We start from the raw sequence: 23,399 nt of genomic DNA, 5'->3' as shown, positions 1-23,399 counted from the left end.
AGGCAGGCTCTTTTCCCTTTGCCTTTAAGTCACTATGGTTTGCAACACTGTATTGAAATATGCATATCATTTTACATCCTTTCAGCACCCAGTTCTCATGCAAACTGGCCACTTTTCCCAATCATTGTTCATAATGGTCCCTTCTAAGTCTAAACACCTCCTCCCTGAAGTGGTAAGCTTCCTACAAAGGATCAGCTTAGGAATTTTTTAATAGATATATTTTCTTAAATATTAAAATAGAGCTCAAGACTGGAAGGTATTTCATTCTTCAAAATTCTAACACAATTTTATCTCAGCCACTAAATTGAAGGCTGGTTAGCATCACTCTTTCTGGCCTTCAAATCATGATCTAGAATATTTGTTCTAGATTGGGAGAGTTAATGTATTTAGAATTCCACCACATACACTGAGTGTTAATACTAAGTCTTAGGTCCCACATAAATATATGTAACATCATGGAGTTAGAAATCTTTTGCAGACTGGCTTTCACCAACTACCCAAGTAGCTAAAAACATTCATTCTCAGAATACTGAATATTTGTGAATGACTGATGTGTTTTTGGCCAAAAAATGAATACTTCAGTGAGGCACACTATATTCAGCTATGAGATAACTTAACATATGAAAGAAAAATTTCCATGCATTACATTTCAAGAGATTGGAATGGGAGAAAGGAAAAAAAGTGCTGTTATTATCTTTCTTGCAACATGTAGCCTTGGCATCATTTAAATACCACCCAAAGTAGTGGTAAAACACAATAAAATATGACTTCAGAACCAATAAGCAATATAATCTTTAAATTTTATAATTCTGACCATGTAAATTATAAAATGGAGTTTTAAAAATATTGATAAAAAATTTTAGGGATTCTATAAGTACTTATTCCCACTCACCACGATATACAAAATTACTTTGACTTAAATAAATTGTGTGTGTGGGGGGATATCTAAAATAATTCATTGCTAAGCAGCTGATTTATAGTAATTCTTTCTATTAAGAGGTAATATTGACTGAAATATTTGACTAAATTTTATTTCTTTGCAATAAAATTGCTATTTAAAGTAAAATCTCTTTAGTTAAAAAATTTTGGTAAACTTCAAAGTAAATTTGGAGCCTCATTACCAACCAGTAAGCCCCAAATTTTAATGGTGAACTGTTAAGTTTAATGAGATGTAGGGAATTCAAATGTAGCCACTAGGCAGAGAGGTAAAAATTTTAAAAAATGAACACTGATAATAAAATCTTATATTTCTAATTAACAGTAATTATTGGAGCGATAACACAGCGAGTAGGGCATCTGCCTTGCACGCTGCCGACTGGCCGACCCAGGTTTGATTCTTCCGCCCCTCTCGGAGAGCATGACAAGCTACCAAGAGTATCTCGCCCGCATGGCAAAGCCTGGCAAAGCTACCCGTGACGTATTCGATATGCCAGCACAGTAACAAGTCTCGCAATGGAGACGTTACTGGACCCACTCGAGCAAATCGATGAACAATGGGAGGATAGTGACAGTGACAGCACTGAAACAGAAATAACAGCAGTAAAACAGCAACTTAAAATGACAAGGAGTTTTAATGCACAGTCATTTTTTTACTTCCATTTTTTTAGTTGTTGTGGGAATGGGTGCAAGAGCTACTCTAGGCAGTTTTAGGGGTCACCTGGTCCACTGCAGGAGAACAACCTGGCTCTGGGCCATGCAGTGCCAAGGGATTGAACCCAGATTCAAGTACAAGGAAGGCATGTGTTTTAACCACGCATATTCTCAGTTTTTTACTTTGGATTTTCAATTTCTATTACAAAGCCACAGCTCTCACTAGTGAGAGATGAAAAAATTACAAGTATAATACATGCATCATATATGTATAAGCACACAGAAAGACAAAGTCATTTTACAGAACTAAATTTAGGTAAAGGGTTCCATGGCAATGGTATTCCAAGGAGTAGTGAAAAAACACCTAGCCTTAAGGCTGTCAGGGCCTACCTTACAAGCACAAAAACTAAGGCCTAATTAGAATTTCACCTGGCCAAAAGAGACCTAGAGAAGGCTGGACTCCCATCAAGAGAAGCTCCAGCAGGAACAAAGGCCAAGAAAAAAAATTCAAAGAGGACCAAGGAACACTCACTCCCAACTTTACTCTCCCTGGCAACCACCCTAGCAATGAACCCTTATCTAGCTAGAAAGCCTCACATGGCTTTGAAGAAACCCTATAATAGCCACCTTGAACAAAAAAAGCACACAGAAATATGCTGCCCCCAAGCTCACGTGTTGCTTGTTCCCACATGGCCGAGCATATGTGTTGCCCAAGCACATGTGTTGCCTGCATCTCCCCTCCTGAGATGTGTACTGGGGCTTTCTCCCTCTCTGGAGAAGCCCACATTCTTTCTTGAGCACGTTACTCAGACAGAGTTTTGCTCTCCCTTCTTCCCCTTCCAAAATGCCTCCAATAAAATCTGCTTTTACTTCACTGCTTGTCTACTCCTGAAATTCCTATCTGTGAGAGAGGATGAAAACCTAAAAATCCTGGGTAAGACCTAGGTCTGGCTTTCTTTTCCTGCAAAGAGCAATTTCTTGCTCCAGTCCGAGTTTGTGACTCCCTGAGAAATTCGGTGGTTGGTCCCAGGGAGGCAGAGGCAGATGCAAGGGTGTGTGTATGTGTGTGTGTGTGTGGGGGGGGGGGGGGGTGTTAGTGACCAACTCTCTCCTCTCTGCCTCACAAAAGCCACCTGTAGGGTCGCCCAGACTCAAAGCCATTAACACTGAATGAAAATCTCTTTGTAAACAGACTTGGCACAACATATTTGTGAAAAAAAAAAAAAGACATTCAAAACCAATCACATGAAGGAAAAGCTTAAGAATAAAGTTAAAACAAACTTGAGGAGAATAAAATCATAAGTCAAAAATAGTATTTTAAGTCAACAGTACCAGGCAAACACATCCATGGGGAAATTTTCTCTTGAATTGAAGTTACTTTGGTGTACAAGACAAAAACAGAGCTGTGGTTGGATCTGTTTGTAAAAAGGCAAATCAAACGTTTAAATATCTGGTTCCTATACACATGAGAATCTGGGTAACTCCCTTCATGAAATATACATACCAAGACAAAAACTTAATTAGCCACTTTGACCCACAGTGGCAGGAACTTTGGCTAAAAAGATCATAAGGTAAAAGCTCTCTGGGGTATGTGTGTGGCAGGAGGAAGGGTGAGAGACAGTACAGCCTGTAGGGTACTTGCCTTGCAGGAAGGCAGCCAGGGCTCAATTCACAGCATCCCACACAGTCTGGAGCACCACCACGAGTGATCCTGGACTGTAGAACCAGGGGGACTGGTATTTCTTTATCAATTATATTATTTCTGCAATTTTAGTGTCTTTACTGGGCCCATAAAGTCAAATATGCACATATAAACAGAGACATATGATCACACATCCATTATGCCATGGGAAATAGTTGAGTTATTCTTGCAAGCACTGGGACTAGAATTATATACCAAAAACACCTGCAGAAAAAAAAAAAGATAGAAGACCCTTCTGCTTGTGTTGTGCTTAACTGGTGCATTAAAGAAAAAAGCACCGTATACTGGTTCATGGCACTGAAGAACTGGTGAAATTCTAACTTCAAAAAACAAAAAATGTGTTAATTTTGCTGCACAAGACAGTATGGACGCAATATTCAAAGTGTTCTTTTATTTTTTTTTCTTTTTGGGTCACACCTGGCGATGCTCAGGGGTTACTCCTGGCTTTGCACTCAGGAATCACTCCTGGCAGTGCTTGGAGGACCATATGGGATGCTGGGAATCGAACCCAGGTGAGCCCTGTGCAAGGCAAACACCCGACCCGCTGTCTTATCACTCCAGCCCAATTCAAGGTGTTCTTGACCAAAGATTGATGTTCCTTAACTGTTTCATTTAAAATGTGTCTACATTGGGGGTTGGGAGGGATGCTGAGACCCGTGGCGGTGGAGGATGGGCACTGGTGGAGGGATGGGTACTTGATCATTGTATAACTGAAACCCAAGCACAAAAATTTATAAGTCTGTACCTCATGGTGTTTCACTAATAAAAAAAAAATTTTAAAAAATGTGGCTGCACTAGACTTCACTCTGAAAACAGCGCCATATACTCCCTTCTGTGAAGAATGCCTTTATTTAGACCACTGTATGGTGGGACTTGTAGTAGCCATTCAGGCCTGGGCTGGAAGTTACTTTCTCAATCGTCTTTTAAAGCCCTACTTAGAAATTAATATTTGATAAAGCCTAAGGGTACAATTATCTACCTCTTTCTTTCTAGCTAAATTATCACTCCTCTACTTCAGTGGTATGCTTGAACCTAATTTTTCTATTTTCATCATTTTCAAATTATCTTTTATAAGTTGATGAGCTATATATAGAGAACTTTTTTTACCTAGTTTAAATTTAACTAAAATTCCTTCCCATCACACCATAAATTCTAAGACAACAAATATATGTTATATTCCACATTAGCTTTGAATAAATTAAACTATAACATGTTTAATTACATAATAGAGTTATAAAAGCAGTTATCTGACTATATTATTTGACTATCAGTTTGCAAATTAAATGGATTACCAGTTTCCAATTCATTTAATTAACTTTATCCCCTGGCCATTTATTCCTAAAACAAACCATCACAGAGAGTTATTAAAATAACTCGGTAGTATTCCTATGCTCTATTTTTCTCTCTGCCCAAACCAAACAATTATTATTAATACCACTTCCCATGACCTGGTATTTATGCCACTTCTTTTTTTTTTTTTATTTATGCAATTGCTACTGGGCTAGAGCGATAGCAGAGCGGGTAGGGCGTTTGCCTTGCACGCAGCCAACATGGCTGACCTGAGTTCGATTCCTCCGCCCCTCTCGGAGAGCCTAGCAAGCTACCAAGAGTATCTCGCCCGCAGGGTAAAGCCTGGCAAGCTCCCCATGACGTATTCGATATGCCAAACACAGTAACAAGTCTCACAATGTTACTGGGCCCACTCTAGCAAATCGATGAACAATGGGAGGACATGGATGCAACTGCTACTATGGACACCAACTTTTTACATCTGAATTTAAGAATTGGTATTCCATATTTCCTGACAGATCCTGTGAGAATTTTCTGATTGTTAGTTTTTGGACAACATGTTACAATACCCAGGGGTTACTCCTGACTTTGTACTCAGGAATTATTCCTGGTGGTGCTCTGGGGATCATATGGAATGCTGGGGATTGAACCCAGGTCAGACATATGCAAGGTAAGTGCCCTACAGCTGTACTTTTAGGATAGCCCTCTGTCAGAATTTCTATTAATACCTAATTAATTTTTATTAACATTTAGCAGAAGTTGGTAACAGGTTCTAAAGCAGGGGCTGGAATGGCTGGTAGGATGGGTACAGTAAATAAAGATTTACTCTTTATTATCTAATAACATTTAGTACTTTTCACTTGTTTTTTAAGCATAATCATCTGTTTGTTTTATTTTGGGGGAGAGGGGTGGGCCATACTCGGCGGTACTCAGAGAAACATCTATTTTTAAAACAAAGTTGGCTGTTTGAACAGTGAGATTTATAGATTAATTTTAAAACAAATGTCATTTAAGAATGCAGTACTCCTATTTGTGAACACAGTTTGTCAAATTTGTTCATTTTTTTCTTACAAGTTCTTTAATAATTTTATAAATTTATCCATGAAAATTTACATTTTTTACTTGTAACTGATATCATTTTTTACTGCAGCCAATGTTCTCAGCTGTGTTAGAAAAATGGTTCTCACGTAAATAAAACATAAAAATACTCTTTATTACATATGGATTTACATTCATAGATGCTTACTAGTGGGGGAGAGGGGTCAAAGAAAGTACAGTGAGCAGGGTGCTTGCCTTGTACGTGGCCAACCTGGGTTTAATCCCAGGTACTCCATATGATGCCCTGAGACAAACCAGGAGTGACCTCTGAGTGCTTAACTAGGAATAAGCCCTGAAAACTTCCAGGTATGTCCAACCCCTTCTCCGCACCAAAATACTTATTAGGCAATAGACACAGACAAAAGATGTTATTCCCCATGTCTATAAAGCAATTTAGTATGTTTTCGAGTCATCTAAATTTTCAAAAGTTCCATCCATGATAATATTTATGTCTTTCTGATAAAGAGTGGATAAAAATAATATATCACTGATCATGACATAAGAGTTTCATTTAATTAGTACTAAGTCTCTTAACTGAAAAGTAAAGAAAGTGCCTTATTCTTAAGAGCATTGTTTTTTTTTTTAAAAAATCACGTTTAATCAAAAGTTGTCTATAGGAATTTTTATACTATTTTCTTTGTTAATATATACACCGGATCAAAATGGTATCGAGGTAATACTCTGCACCATTTTTACGTTTACATTTTAGAAAAAAGTAAACGAATCATTCCAATTAACTGATACTTTAGTTCAATAATTATAATCCTCTTAAAATTTGCTTCAAATTTTTCCTTTAATTTTTAATATAAGAATTTAATAGAAGAATTCAAAACTTCTGATTCTAAGGTCTTACCAATTTTGATTTGTTCCACATAATTACAATTATTTATAGCTATTGGAAACTTACCTTAGACTCACAATTAGGAGGAAACATACTTAGCTACATTTGCAAAGTCACTGACTGAAAGATGGCTGGTGTGTATTCATTTGTGTTCTATCATGCTGATATCAAGAGCTATGCTATGAAATTGAGTTTTCTTATTCAACTCTTTGGTAAATTAAACAGTGCTTGAGAGGGGCCAGTCCTGGCAATACTCAGTCTGGCTGATGGTTCAATCCTGCCCTGTACTGCCATGTTGCTCAGTCCCAGTGGTTCTGGGTTGGTCACCAGGGATATCTCAGAAGTGACCCAGGCCTTTCAGATGACCCCCTGCTGTGCAGGACACCAGCAATGCAAACGATCTACCTTGGGGCCCTAAACTACCTTTCTGGCTCGCTTCCAACTCCCTTAAATTGTCAGTTTTCCTTACAGAGGCAACACTGGTTTACAAAATGCTAAATATATGGTTTAGGAGTACAATGTTAACACTTGGCATTCATCCCTGAAGTGCCAATATCCCTCCACCACAATCCACTGGACTCTTTTAGCCATGCATCATCACCTTGGTACTCTAATGTCCCACTTTCTTCTAGACCTATTCGTAGATGATAAACTAATTCCATTTTCTGAGCTTTAAATTCCTCAATTTATTCTAATTTGTGATGCGTATTAAGGTTAAACCAGAACAAGAAGACTGCTTGGGAAAAAAGTAATTTCTCTACTTATATTACACCTATTCTCTCCAACATTCATCCCTCATTTAGTAATAAATATATTTTTTTTCCTAGAAACTGTATAGATTGAGTCATCCCTTTCATTTGTTTTCCCTTATATGTCACTATGTGTTTCTCCTATATTCTATTCTGACATTTTACTTTAACGTTTAAATTACTAGTGTGTTTGGTAGTTGGATTTTGATTATTAAATTATTTATTAAATCCATGCTTTTGTTGTTCCTTTTCCCAACCTAGCCAGTTACATGATTCCTGCATAAATGTAGATGAGTTTTAAGCAGTAAAGGAAGTAAGACTGTTAATTTGTAATACTGTTAAGAAAAATATTCAATCTTTTAAAAATTTTAAAGCGCTAACTCTATATAATAAGAGAAAATGAGATAAAATACAAAGTGTTTTTTGAATAATATAAAGGCACACCTGTGATCATTTACACAACCAAATTTATTCTTTTCCTTGGATAAAAAATATGCATTTATATTCAGGCAGTCTTAAATTAGCTATTTCACACTTAACATTTTGAAAGCAGACACATAGCTCATGAAATTTCTATTGGCATTATTCATTGAAAAATTGAGTCAAATAAAATATTACAGAGATCCCTTTGATAAAAATTATTTTAAAACTTTAAGGGCCATACACGTATTCTGAAAGCACTAAAGGTCATTTTAATTTATATTATCTAACGAGTGGTTTTAATTTTGGAGTCAAAGCCCCTCTGCAAATTTTTTGGTTCAATATTACTGTGCTCTTTAATTTAATCATTCATTTATCTATGAGTAGTCTCAGGGATCAAGTTATGTGCTAAGTACTAAAGGGAATAAAAATAGAAGAAAAACATGATCTTTTCCTTTTGGAGCTTATAACTGTTTGAAGGATGGAAACATATATAAATAATCATGATGTAGGACAATAAATGGAAAATGTTTTAAGATCAGTAAAGGCCTGGGGACAGAGAGTAATAGGGAAGGTAATATACACAGATACAGATATGTAGTAGCAAATTGTAGTGGGAGGTAGTTATTAACAAACTTCTGAATTAAGTTTTGTAAGAGCTATTACTTTTACCAATAAGAACTAATAATAAAACAACATGATTTCTCTCTCTCACTTTTGCTTTGGGGTTCACCTGCAGTTCTCAAGAGTAACTCCCAGCAGTGCTCAGAGAACCGTGCAGTGCTCAGGATGCGGGACTTCTGCATGCAAAACATTTACTCCAGACCTTTAGGCAATCTCCTCAGCCTGAGATGAACAATAAAAAAAAAGGTAAAGGCCCTCCCGTTGTTCGTCGATTTGCTTGAGCGGGCCCAGTAACGTCTCCATTGTGAGACTCGTTGTTACTGTGTTTGGCATATCGAATACGTCACGGGGAGCTTGCCAGGCTTTTGCCTTGCTGGTGAGATACTCTCGGTAGCTTGCTGGGCTCTCAGAGAGGGGCGGAGAAATCGCGGAGGAATCGAACCTGGCTCAGCCAGCCGGGCCGAGCACAAGATAAACGCCCTGCCGCTGTGCTATCGCTCCAGCCCACCAAATAAATAAAAACAAAAAATAGCTGATCATTAGTATATATGTGTTATAAAGACTATGAACACATACTATAACGTATAACCCTTCACAAATAAACCAATATTATAAACAAGAGGCTTAAGAAACATATAGCTGTTAAGTGCTCACTAAGTAAAGATTGAATGATTCAATGCTTGGGCAAATAGGGAGGGAACGCAGTTATCAGCTATGTTCTCTTGCTACATGGTATCTTTGCTCAGGAGTTTAGCTCCCTCCACCCCCACAGATAGCTCCATCTTCTTGAGGCTAGAGAAAATCCCTCATCTATCCCTCAAGAAAGAATCCCCCCATCTCTTGCACAAGGCAGAAGCAAGTGGAGATTAAAATAGCCCCAGAACACTTCCTGCTTGTCTCTAACTGTGCTTTCATTCCATTTGACTCAGATCAGCTGGAATGTTGAGGGGAAAGCCCATGAGGCATCAAACATGTGGGATAATGTGTCAATCCCTGAAAAATGTTTGTCTGTCCAACCACGTATGATCATTATTGTTTCCTGTCACTGTCACTGCCACTGTCCTCCCGTTGTTCATCGATTTGCTCGGGCAGACCCAGTAATGTCTCCATTGGAGACTTTGTTGTTACTGTGTCTGGCATATCGAATATGTCACGGGGAGCTTGCCAGGCCCTGCCGTTTGGGCGAGATACTCTCGGTAGCTTGCCGGGCTCTCCGAGAGGGGCGGAGGAATCGAACTCGGGTCGGCCATGTTGGCTGCGTGCAAGGCAAATGCCCTACCCGCTGTGCTATCATTCCAGCCCTAAGCATAAGAAAGCAAAACATGGAGGAAATCACTTCTTTGCACACCACTTTCTCAAAAATAGACCCATTACTTTTGTGGCAAACTTCATTACTCAACTATTGTCACAAATAGTTATCAAAAACCTATTACTCATCAATAGAATAAAAATGATGCATTCTAAACACTGCACTTAGAAATTATAATTTGTTAATCATGTAACAAAGATGCTGTTTGGCTTTTGATATTCCTAAACTTAATACCTGGCACTAGATTAAGTCTCAATAATGAATTACATGGTGAATGATGCTTCTTTTACACCACTAACAAATATATAAAAATGTGTTTATGAAAAATTTCACTCAGACTTCTAACTTCAGCAAACAAATACGTTGAGCAGTTTTCTTTTGCCACCAGAGAAAAGGACTTATGCTTCCCTAAATCACATGCATGGTTCCTGTTAATGCTCTGGTAAGAAGTTATAGCATAGTTAGGGTCTGTCTTGGATCCATGAGCAAAGATAAATCTTTGGGAAGAAGCATAGGTGTGGAGTTCTGAAACATCTTTAATTTGATTCATCAGCATTAAACCTAAGGAGAGGTTACTCGATTCTCTAGTCTCTCTTTGGAAAACAGAGAATTGTAACTCACAATATTTCCTTAGTTTGCTCTTCAAGACACTTACTTGAAAAAGCTTTCATTTTCACCAGACAGAAACAAAAGTATATAAAATAACTCAATAACTCTACTTCCCGATTATGATTGTGCTTTTTATTCCTTCTGATATGGTCTAAGTCCAATGGAAACCTTGGAGAAAACCTACTTTTATGAGAAACATGCCGTTCCTACTCTGGCCTCCTTAAAAAGCTTTGATGAATTACTCTAAACATATCTGCCTTTGCAACTACGTAACCCATTTTCCATTTCATTATTCTTTTTCCCTAGTACTTATTACTATCAAGGAACCCTTATTCACCTATCATTTAACTGAATAATCAGTCAACAGTCAATCAGATGTCTCTTGTCTTGCTTTCTCCATAACTAGCATACCTGGCATGTGGTTGGCTCTCAAATATTTTTTGAGAGGGGAATGAACAGATGAATGATGATTTTATATCAGGTATCAGAGTTTCAAATACTTACATTACCTCACAGAAGTCCAAGCTGTTAATTAAGAGCAGCTAGGACAAAAAATGTTTCAGTGATAGTTTCTATTAGCCCTCTGATTTTTTGAGAATTCACCATAATTGGAGTATATTTCTTGTTTTGTCAGTCATTTGACAAATCCCTAATGAACAGTAGATTCCTTATACTGAGCACAAGCACAAAGTATTTGTCTTTTAAAAATATAATGTGTTTTATTCAGTAACTAATAGTAATCAGTACTATGAATATTCCCATATTCTCGGTTTTCCATTCTACAGCATCTCAAGTAATGACATATAAAATGAATTAAGATTGCAATCTTGGGGTTGGAGCGATAGCACAGTGGGTAGGGCGTTTGCCTTGCACACGGCCAACCTGGGTTTGATTCCCAGCATCCCATATAGTCCTCTGAGTACCACCAGGAGTAATTCCTGAATGCAGAAGCACAGAGCCAGGAGTAAACCCTGTGTATTGCCAGGTGTGACCCAAAAAGCAAAAAAAAAAAAAAAAAAAAAGTTGCAATCTAACATTGTTCTAATCTACTGAGATAAAACAATAAAAATATAAATGCAAATAAAGAGATTAAAATATAATTTTAATGTGATAATCACATTAAATTATACCCTAACTTTTAAAAATTTCAATTTTTAAGGTCTGTACTAAGAACACCATTTAAGAGACTCTAATGGGAACTGAACATTTAATTATAGATAAAATTTATTGGGCTCATTAAGAATTAGTTATACCAGAATAACAAGCAGTGGTTTGTACCTGTTTTTCCTAAACTATTAAGGATATTAGCTCATCTGTTTCAAGTAGTTACTCACATTAATATATCATGACATATTACAGGTACTTTCCATACATTGTGTCAGTAAGTCTAGAAATTGCAGATATTTATAAAGGTATTGTAATTTATTAAGTCATTCTGATATACATTCAAGTTTATTAAAAAGTACTGTCAACACTTCACAAACTTTATATTCATTATATTTATAACATTTTATTGGTTATCATAAGTCGTCAATAGATTTAATACCCTATATCCATTAGAGGAATTCAACAGAATTTAGACCTCTCAAAAAAGGTTATTTTCCTAATAGCAGCTATTTTTATCATTTTATAAGAAGTATGTATGTGTGTGGGTGCTTGTATATTCAAGTATAAGCTGCCATTTCACCGGAAGGGTCAACAATGAACAGCCCTGCTTATGAGCCACATTAACACTAAACAGAGAGCTTAGCAAAGCCTGTTTCTAAAAATAAACTCTATGTGTCTCTTGCTGTCATCATCAACCAGAGTCTTCTGTGCTCTGTGACAGAAAGCATCAAGGCTGCTGCTGCCTTTCCACAAGTATTATAGATCACTACACAAAGGCCTCCCCTTTCTGTCAAGGTGGCAGAGATAAAAAAGAATTCAGCAATCACTCTAAGCACACATTTAAACATTATTGCCCCTTAAGCAGACAGTTATCATGTTGTTTTGGCAGCAGGAAGGAATCTGTGGTTTCACTTGAATGTTATTCTTCTTTATTTAAACTACTAGAAATAACCCAAAAATGACAGAATGCTCTTTCTATAAATAATCATTCCAGTGTAGAGTTATATTAGGAGGTAACTCAGATGGCATGATAACGCCTAGCAAGCTAATCTTAGACCTGCAATGCCATAAGATAGAAATACCGAGGCTAAGAATAACTGACCCAAAGGAGTCAGCCTGCTAAAGAGAGCCACAGACATGTGGGTATCTGCAGATTTTAATGCATTTAATGATCTTTTGAAAGCTTCTTTCCTCTGGGGGAGGCAATAAATTATGTTAGTCATTAACATGACAATCAATAATGCTTTTACAATGTATTGATTCAGAAAGAGGACTCCAGGTTCATATAGCAAATCAGGTTATAAATTTTAGTTGATGCAAGCCAAGGAATTGGCTCTTGAATAAATACTGGATTAGCATTAACTGATGAACTTTATGCATAAGGTACCTATTGAACATACAATACTCATCCAATGAAATAAAATGTAATTGAAATGCAATATTATTTAAGATTACAAGGACACTGTATCCAGTTTTCATTCAGAATATCCAAATTGGACCAATATAAACTCAAAACAGACAGAATCTAATTTTGTTATCTAGATCATGCTTTTGGCCCAAGAATTTGATGTTGTATGTTGAAATCAGGATTTGAGTGGAAACACAAATGTTACTGACCCTCTTTCATTCCCATTTTCAGATAAAGAACAATGTGGGATTTAAATATTTTTGCTCTAAAAAAAATCACGTTAACACTTGAGAAAAACACTTTTTCCTAATCTGGTTTATTAGTAATAACTTTTCATTTGAAATAGTGTAACACTTTACTTTCTGATCTGTGAGACACACTGTGGGCACTGAAAAACATATGCCAAATGTTGGGGAATGTCGGTTCTATGCACAGTGTGTGCTCATTACTCTACATCACTGAGTTCATGGAATTTAGAAGTTGCTTTAAGCCTGTGTTAGTCCTGGATGGTGTTAACTTCCTCTAATTTAATTATCAAGCACTGGAATCTTCCATGTAAGTCTCTTCCAGAAGGCCTTTCAACAGAATTGCCTATCCGTGCCTTAAACCTCCCAGGACTAAAAGCATGCCTAATGTTTGATTATAAATATAGCTAACTGTACTTCTTTAGCACCAGATATGAAATTTAGCATTGCCCTATGCTAGATATTTCCTCTTGGAATGAAAGTGCCTGGGGCACAGCAATTGAGAATGAGTCCAAACCTGACTTGTTTGGTTCCTAGCCATGGTCACCATTAGTAAGCTTCTTTGAACCTACTTTCTCATTTGCAAAATAGGGTATCACTACACTACTGCATGCTTCTTCAACGGACGAGGAAAATTACATGAGACAATTCTTGGCTCAGAGAAGACTTGAAATATTACAAGAGCAATACAATTAGTAGTCAGTGATAAAAAAAATGACAAAATATAGGTTCAGTCACTAAAATCCTCAACAAATAAATGGTCATAGCAGAAAGGAAAAAAAGAACATGAAAATGGTAACAAATGGTGATAATTTTCTTATTTAAATGAGTAGTTCCTAATGTTAAATCATGAATGTACACTAGAATTTTATTTTCAAGCACATTTAGAAAATAACTTAAAAATAATGAGTCCAGAGAATAGCTCAGTGGATTCAGCCCAGTTTTTTCTTTTTTGAAGCAAAGCAAAATTTTATTTGGAGGTTTTTGAAGTGGAGGATGAAGAGAAAAGTGGGAGAGAGGGAGAGTAACGTGCTCATGAGAGAACATGGGTTTCTTCAAGAGCGGAGAGCCCCTACACACACCCCAGCATTAGATAAGAAAGCATGAAAGTACACATCTCGAGAGTGGAGATGCAGGCAACACATGTGCTCGGGCACTACATGTGCTCAGCCAAATAAGTAGCACACCAGCTCAGGGAGCATATGTACCCATCCCATGTACACACAAGCAACAGAGGTCCATTCCTGGCACTGCATGCTGCTGGAACTGTATTATCCCTTGAGGACTACAGGGAGTGACCCTCTGAGCAAGGAGCTAGAGTCAGAAGTAGCCCTTGACCATTATTTGGTGTGACCCAAATCCCTGAGTCTCTGCCTTCACCGCCCCCCTCCCCCCAAAAAAAAGTTTAAATCTCATTCAATTCACTAAAGGTTTTTCTTGTTAACCCTACATGGGATTTTTAGAAAACTTTCTAAGTAAAACTATTTTTTTTCTAAAGTAAAAATGTCCAGGCCATGTTGTTATTTAATGGAAATTCAGTGAAATTTTCTGTTTTTTTTTTTTGAGGGGGGGCTTAATTTTAAGTTTTAAAAAATGTAGTTACATTTTTATATCAATCTAAATTGAAAACTGCCTGAGACATTCAACAAAACTTCCCATAAGCATTGGAAATGACATCCACATAACTTCTATTGGTTTAAAGCATAATAAAAATTTTAAATTAAGAGTTTTCTAACATAAATGGTAGGTCACATGGGGAAGAAGCAAGAAAACAAAGACCTGGGGTATTTCCAATCTTATCAACATGCAAAAAGTTTAATCACAAGTAAATGACTAGTTACACTCTGTGGTTTTGTAAATTTCCTTCTTCCTTAAATGTAGTTTTCATTGGATTTAATTATTGGGTATTTAAAATGGCACTATATATAAAATGTCCATTACTTATGATTTTACTATGGAAAATTAACATTAAATTAATGAATGGAACTATATTCTTATAGAAATAAGAATCTACTAAATTTTATATTCATGAACCACAGCATTACAGAATAATCATGAACAGAATACTCTCTGATAATACTTAAAAAGTAGAGATCTTTCAGTACTGTGAAAATGTTTCTCTAAATTAAAACTTTTGTGCAGTTACTTCCTAGTAAAAGAATGGCACTAGAGTGAGGAAGGGGTTTTCTTTCCCTTCCATCTCCTTATTGTCAATCTAAGAGCCTAAAGGGAAAAATACTCCCCATAGGAAAGGCACCATGTGGGCACCCAAGCCTTACCATTGATACTTCAATCTAAATTCAGTGATAGGAATAGATCAAGACAGGACCACACTGACTTGAAGTCTGTCAAAATATCTTGGAGCCTCATTTGGTTAAAGGTTGTTTTTCAGTCATTTTCCTGGACCTTTCTTCCAATCAAGTTGCTTTTAAAGTATTCCATTTCAGGTAAAAAACAATTAACCCCAGTAACCATTTAAGAGAGTTAAAAGTGTTCATTATTCTGAAAATAAAATTATAACAACATGATGGTAAAAAAAAGTCTCTCCCAGTATTTCAAAATATCCTCCTTTAATTACTGAAACACACATATGATATTTAACTCAATTTTAGTAATTGTCTTCCTCAAAGCTAACATCAGATAAATATTTTATTTTAATCCATAATCAATGGCTGTACTACTTCAAACTACTATGTTGGTTTCCTCCTTTCTAAAAGTAAGTGATTTATAACCTATACAAATGTAAACTTTGTTCATAATTATTTTATTTATTAAGTTTCCTTCTAATAACAGCATTGGAAAGCTTTTCTGGTCAATACCAGTAAAATTAATTATCAATGTTTAAAAATATATATGTATATATATTCATATATTCATAGGAATAAACTGACACCCACAAGTAAAACTAAGATAATCCACTTATTTCATTTATGTTTCTAGAAATTCAAAGATTAAAACATTTTTTTGAAGAAAATGTCTTTCACTAACATGCACACTGCAGCAAGTACTATGGTACTTTCCAAGCATATGTTTCACTCTCCTCTCTGGCCCAAATGGAAATGAGATTATGAGCTGCAGCATTCATGCTCGTGCACGGGAAGGACCACAGCCCAAAGGAATAAGCAAAACCTAGTGGCCCCATTCTTCCAGTGGATGACGAGTGTATGGGTAAAAGATTTAGGGAAGATGAATTTTCTGGAGCAATTTAGGGAAGAACTTCCTTTCTTAAGAAAATAAGGAAGCAAAGTGGCTCTCTCATGTCTCTGGTATTATTATGCATAACCGACGCAATGCCAGGAGCTACTCCAGCCAATTTTTGAGGACTGCAGGAAGCAGGCCTGAGAGATGGGACTCTGCAACCAGTGAAAAGTGTCTGAAGGACCTGAAAGCTCTTTACATATCTGACCACCTGGAGTTGCCAGGCTAATTTATTAAGTAAAAAATATCCTTGTCCTTCAAATAGTATTTTCTATTCCCTTCAGCCGAAGACAACCTGTTGCACCTAACACTTCTCAGTGGCTTGATACAGGGAACTTTTGTAGAGATATGCAAGGAATACTTTTTTGAAGATATGCATGTCTTATAGAATTTCATTATAAAAGGCTGGAGTGATAGTACAGTGGGTAATGCGCCTGTCTCATTTGCAGCCATGCCAGGTTCAATCCCTGGCACTTCAAATAGTCCCCTGACCCTGGAGTAAGCTTCGAGCAAAGCAAGGAGTAGTCCAAACCCCAAATAATTAATAAAAATGTTTTTCTCTATAAAATAAGAAACAAGGGAAGTTCCCAGGTGGACAAACACATGCACAGTATCTGCAAGGCCCTGAACTAGAGCCCCAGAATTGTAAAGTACCCCAGCACTGCTGGCATGGTAGTCTGAGTAATGCAATAATGGGCAGGAGAACTTATAGGGCTGACGTTGTGCTCTCTGATTATTACCAGTTGTGGTCCTTATAATCCTTACTTCAAAAATCATATTAGACATACTATGTGGTGATAAAAACAAAAGCCTCAGGACTGAAGCAATAGTATAGCAGGCAGGGTGTTTGCCTTGCATGCGGTTGACCCGGGTTCGATCCCCAGGATCTGATATGGTCCCCTGAGCACCGCCAGGAATAATTCCTGAGTGCAAAAGCCAGGAGTAACCCCTGTGCATCACTGGGTGTAACTCAAAAAGCCAAAAAACAAAAAAGTCTCTCCACTTCTACCACTTTCACAATTTTACTAGATTTTGTATATCTATATCTATATCTATATATCTATATATATATAAGTTCTTTTGGGAGATAAACAAAACGTACATTTATAAAAATGAGATCATATCATTCATATTTTTATTGACAAACATGAAATTTAAGTTAATTCAACAGAATTATAAACTGTAACTGAATAGACTGTGAATAAACACTTCTTCCTCTTTTTAAGAAAGACCTCTCTAAGGTTACATAAAGGAATGATTAAAATATTAGTGTTTTCATCTTTTTAAATTTTTTTAATGTTTCCATTTTAAGCAACAAAGGGTTTGTCCTTGCCCCAAAAGGAAAAATATTAGCACTTTCATACATGCCTCCCTCTCACCTCTCCAAAGCTTCACCTCATTTTGGTTAGCTCTATGAGTATTTTTACACTGCCCTACTTTATAAAATTTGCTTTCTGTTTAACAATCATAATCTCACAACTGTTTAAATAGATTTAATTTTTGCGCCATTAATATTACAAACTTTTTCTTGACTTAGGTTTTTTTTTTTTTTTTGCTTTTTGGGTGACACCTGGCAATGCACAGGGGTCACTCCTGGCTCTGCGCTCAGGAATTACCCCTGCCGGTGCTCAGGGGACCATATGGGATGCTGGGAATCGAACCCGGGTTGGCCGCATGCAAGGCAAATGCCCTACCCACTGTGCTATTGCTCCAGCCCCAGGGTTTTTTTGTTGTTGTTGTTTTAGGTTCACCTTTTCATATTGTGGGTGTCATTATTCTCATGTTTAAGAATGTCTAACATGCCTATCTATTTTCTTTATATTTTAAGGTTTGGGGATTTGTTTAATGTTTGCTTTTTTGGGTCATATCTGGCAATTCTCTGGGGTCACTCCTGGCTCTGAACTCTGGAATTACTCCTGGTGGTGCTCAGGGGTGCTGAGCAGCATATGGGATGCTGAGGATTGAACCTGGGTTGTCCACATGAAAGGCAAATGGCGTACCTGTTGTACTATTACTCTGGCTCCCTAGTTTCTTTATATTTTAATAGCAACTACCATGGTGGAACATTAGGTTGCATATCTTTCAGAACTTGAGAGATTTCCCATTATCTCCTGGCCTGGTGCATTAGTTACATTTGATAAGACATCTCAAGTCCCATATGTTTTCCAGCCTCCCCACCATAGACCTTCACTTTTTCCATTTGGACCTCTGAGGAATAATTTATCACTTGGAATAGCAAGAGCCCATTTAGGACATGAGTCTGTGTTAACTATTTACAGCCAATTCCCTTAAAGACAAGAACTTTTTAATCTGCAACTTTTTTTATTCATTTCAAGTGATGTTATATTTTTTCTCTTTTTTTCTTTTTTTATTAGTGAAACACCATGAGGTACAGTTATAGGCTTACAAATTTTGTGCTTGGGTTTCAGTTATACAATGATCAAGTGCCCATCCCTCCACCAGTGCCCGTCATCCATCACCACGGGTCCCAGCATCCCCCCCCCCCCCCGTCCCATCCTGCCTCTGTGGCAGGGTATTCCCCCTTGTTCTCTCTCTCTTCTTTTGGGTACTGTGTTTTGCAAGAGAGGCATTAGTGGCAATCATGTTTGGTCTATAGACTACTTTTAGCATGCTTCTCCCACCCTGGGAGGGTCCTCATTTTTTTTTATTTTAAAATTGTCCTGTTTCAGTGTTTTGGAATATCAGCTTTAGGACCATTAATAATCCTTTTTGTTATATCATCTTTGTATTTCTTATTTATTGACTTCTTTCCAATCATCTTAATCTATTTCTCTTTTTCATTCATTCTATTTGTCTTAAGCCTTCTTTGTTGAAGATTTTCCTTCGTGTATTCTGTTGCATTCTATTTCTAATGAATTTGTTTGTTCTACAGTGATCATGATTTTTTGGTTCTCAATTTATCTTTCTAAATTTAAAATCTTTTACATTGCCAACTATTGTTTTATTATCCCATCATCGTTCTCTTGTTATGGAATTTATATTCTTATTAAGGTGCTCTAATTTGTGGGAAGTAATTACTAGATAATTTCATGGATTTAATGAGTTGTTCTCTACTTGGTGGAACTACTGATAATATTACTGGGAAAGGATACTTCATTGCAAGAAGCTATGGGTCACTTCCATAGTTAAAATTGTTTGCTCTGAAACCTTTTCTTCAAGGAGACTGAGAATTGCTCTCCCTCCATTAAAAAAATTTCTTTCAAAATCCTTTCAACTGTTTCCCCATCACAAGAAACAATAGCAGGACAACCACAAAAAACTACTAAAACAAAGTCACTGAGGTCATCTATTCTCTTAATTTGCTTCTCTCCAGAACTAGATCAGTAAGCATTTTCAGTAATTTGTCAACTTATCAAAAAATTCTAAGAAGGCTTTAGTTCTGTTACATTTTTTTGTTATTTCTCTACTGAATGATGTCTACTTTAAAGTTTTATTCTGACTTTAGTTACTGAGGAATAGTATTAGGTTATAACATTTTCTTAATGTTTAGTTACTGTTAATGATTTCAGTGGGAGGAAGTATGCTTGTTGGCTTAATTCATTTAGTATTTTATCATTATTCCATTATCTGTGGCAAAAAATTTATAGAACATGTATTCTTTCAATTTTTTATTTCAAAAATCAAAATAAGCAGTTTAAAATCTAGAAATTGTGTTCATTTTAGTTCTCTGAAGGGTTTTGTTGAATTTTGTTACTTAATTGAGGTAACAATGATGTCACCTTTATACACCACAGGAATATAAAAATACTCATTTTTTGCCCCATTCTCAAAGGGTTTTATTTATAAGCAACTCTTTGATTACTACCTATCAAATATCCCAAGTTATAGCAGTCTTGAAAGTGAAGATAACCTGAGTTGGAAAATGGCAAAATAGTAATTACAGGGAATATCAAAGTGATTCTTGACATGACAGCAGTATTTCGCTGATTTACATTTTCATAATTGGATTTTACTTTCCAAGTAGACATAAATGATTACTGAATCTAAAATGTTCCTATCTCAACAATATACATCAAAGTGGAGGGAAAAGGGATTCTCAAAAGGCGTGATGATATTTTCCTCACCAGAAATATGGTCCTTAGGTTTAAATATTTTTATACCCTTTAATTAGAATATAATATGAAAATAAATTGTCCTTACTATAAATGAATTTCATACTAATGGCATAATAATTCTGGAAATTTCTTCATATTAATTATCCCAATATTTTCTGCTGGGAACATGCTCAGAACACACCTGGATACTGGAAAACACCTTCTGCTTCCAGCTATCGCTGATTGACCTGAGTCAATATTTGTTCATATTTTAGTGTTTGCCAGTTATCACTTGTTTTGCTCCACAGAAGTAACAAAATCAGAGTCTGGCTTAGCAAAATGCACACCTCACCCTTTTGAGTGAACCCCAATATTTACTATTTTAGAACCCTTAGGCTAAGAAGACATTCAATTCCAGCTTTATATTGTAGAACCTGGTTTCCATCAAAAATAGGTAATCTAATTGGGATCAATTTGAGGAAAAACTGGAAAAATGTTAAAGAATCGCAATACTAAATAAAGAGCTCTGAGAAAACATATCTATACTAATGCATAGTATACAAATTAGCTAGGACAACAAGCAAAACAAAACAGAGCTTTTGTTTGTTTTTGGACCACACAAAGCTCTGCTCAAGGATTACTCCTGACTCTGTGCTCAGGGATCGCTCTTCTCAGTGCCTGAGGGACCATATGTGATGCTGAGGATCCAACCTGGGTTGGCAGCATGCAAACCGAATAAGCTTTCTTAAACAATTACTTTCAAGAAATCTGCCATTGGCAGTTCACAGTTCAATTGCATCTTTTGCAACTTATTTGCCTCTGAACATTATATAAGGAGACATTCCACAGAACAGAGGCACATTAGCTGCTATAATTTATAGTCACAGATTGCACAGGAAAGCACTGAGTTTTTACCAGACCAGGAAAACAAAGGAAATAAGCAATGTTTAAGTAACTAAAGAAAAGTGATTACACAACAAAAAACATTTCCCATGCAATGTGCAATTTAACTCATCAGGTTTGTTCAGTAAGATAAGGCATAGCATTTAAGAGCCAGAATCCCAAGTTTATTCACTAGAAAAGAATAACAACATACTTTTAAAGCATTCTGCTACATTTGAGCCTCACAAGCTGCCAAGAGGTAGCAGGAAGACATGATTATTCTTCAGTTTGTAGATGAATGAAGCAGTTACCTTGTTGGCTAGAAGCAGTGCTTTTGCTGGCACACAGATTTGACTCCTAGAACAGTGCTCTTTTCAATACTTTTTATTGCTCCCAATCACCATTTTTTCCCATTCAGTCCCAGAATCCAAAGAGACTGTTCATTTGTAAGCCAATCAATTGCATCATGCCAAGGTCCAAAAGGAAGCTGAATTAAGCCATCCAACACATCCCTAAGTTGGCAATTAATTTACAGAATAAACACAAGAGATATGTACAGTCAACAACCTTCTATTTACCCCACAGCAGTGAATCTCAAAGTTTGCTTCACTTTAGAATTGCTCAAAAGCATCCTTTCAAAAATCCCAAAGTCTAATGATAGCAGAAACCTTAGGGTGAAAACTAGGTATCAGCATTTTATAAAATATTCGTGATTATTCTAAGTCAGTACCTCAGAGGAAGTACACAAGAAAAATTGGATGAACTGAATTTAAGGACATATTATATTTAATAAAATCTAATGTTACATGGTGTGGTAAGAAGGATACAAATACTTTAACATTTCTAATTTGAAAAAAAGTATACCGTGGGCTTCCTTATTTATATCAGACACATTTGGGAATTATAGTCAATATATACTACTGTTCATTTAATAGATAATGTTATTGCTTCCTGCAGACCAACACTTGCAGCAAGGGCCTCAAGCACAGTAATGCATGAAAATATTGTTGTCTTGTATATAAATCATTAAATGTCAAGAAAATAACAATTCCACCTGGAAACAGAGTAGCTGAGTGCAATGATCAAAGGTACTGAGAAATTATGACACTTGCAAAACACCTGAAGATTCAGTGTCAGTAGACAGTCTGTTTAGAAAGCACAATTTCTACAATAAGTGATATCAAACCTGTAGCACAGAGGCAAGGACTAAAAGACTATAGTATTGCATAGAGAGCTGCAATAGCTATTTATAGTCAGTTCACCTTTGAAAAATAAAATGCTAAGTGACAAGTTCCATCATTTCCACTGGCTGACCCCTAGACAAGCTTTTGTCAACTTCACAGTCAACACGTCAATACACTGTATTTAAATTCTGCTAAATTTCTTTAGCTAAACAGACACTCCCAATTAACAGAATTTTTGTCACATGAATGTAAACACACTGATTGTATAAACTGGATATTTTATTATTCTGTAACAAAGGAAGATTGGGTCAACAAAGCGTCTTAAAATCATCATAAATAAGCAAGTTTAAAGACAAACCTTGCTCTGAATATAGTTCTCTAAAGGGAAGATGTTCCACATGAAAACAGACATGCCAACCTGTGGAATATTTCTATCACATATAGCTCCATCCAGTAAAACGCTGCTCTCTGATACATTCTATGGAAATCTAGCTGGTGATCTAGAACTATGATTCTGCCCCCAAAAGAACTTCGAAGATGTCAGAAAGAACCTTCAGATAATTCAACTGAAGCATTTAGATCAGAACCAGAAACAAAAAGTCCCGGTAGCTTTAGAAACTAGCTGTTGGAAGATAATATGAAAAGCGATAATTACAAGTTAAGTGATAGTGTCTGGAGTCTATTCTTTCCAACAAACGCAAATTGATAAAATGACAAGCACCATCTCCACAGAAAAACTAGCAACAGCCAAATCTGCTACTATTATTCTTTTTTAAAATACACCTGTATTTAACACTTCTATATGTGTCTTATGCCACTGCATCTGTCTGACAATGGCAGACTTCCCAAATGTCTCTGAAGGAAATTAAAATAACCATCTGCTAATAATAATTTCATTTCATCCCAAATAGTTGCATTTTGTGCTAAGGAGAAAAAAGCCACATGAAAGTACCTTCACAACTCCGTAGCAAACACATCTCAGAAGGTAGGTCTATAAATAGATGTGCTTCTTGTATGCACACTGTAAAAATAAAATCATCAGGCTAGCGGAGGCTGCAGCTTAAACTGAAGCCCCGATATGAACTTAC

At 36.4% G+C, this 23,399-nt stretch overlaps 1 protein-coding gene across 4 annotated transcripts in view; it reads right to left on the bottom strand.

Moving 5' to 3' along the window:
- HDAC9 (histone deacetylase 9) overlaps positions 1 to 23,399 on the bottom strand; it is a 1,023,935-nt gene that overhangs the window by 534,982 nt on the left and 465,554 nt on the right. The window lies entirely within an intron of this gene.

This window comes from Sorex fumeus, unplaced genomic scaffold (assembly GCF_029834395.1).
Source record: "Sorex fumeus unplaced genomic scaffold, SorFum_2.1 ptg000037l, whole genome shotgun sequence".
NCBI classification, from domain to species: Eukaryota; Metazoa; Chordata; class Mammalia; order Eulipotyphla; family Soricidae; genus Sorex; species Sorex fumeus.
Note: the sequence above shows the minus strand (reverse complement) of the source record. Positions and strands in the feature narration are given on the sequence as shown.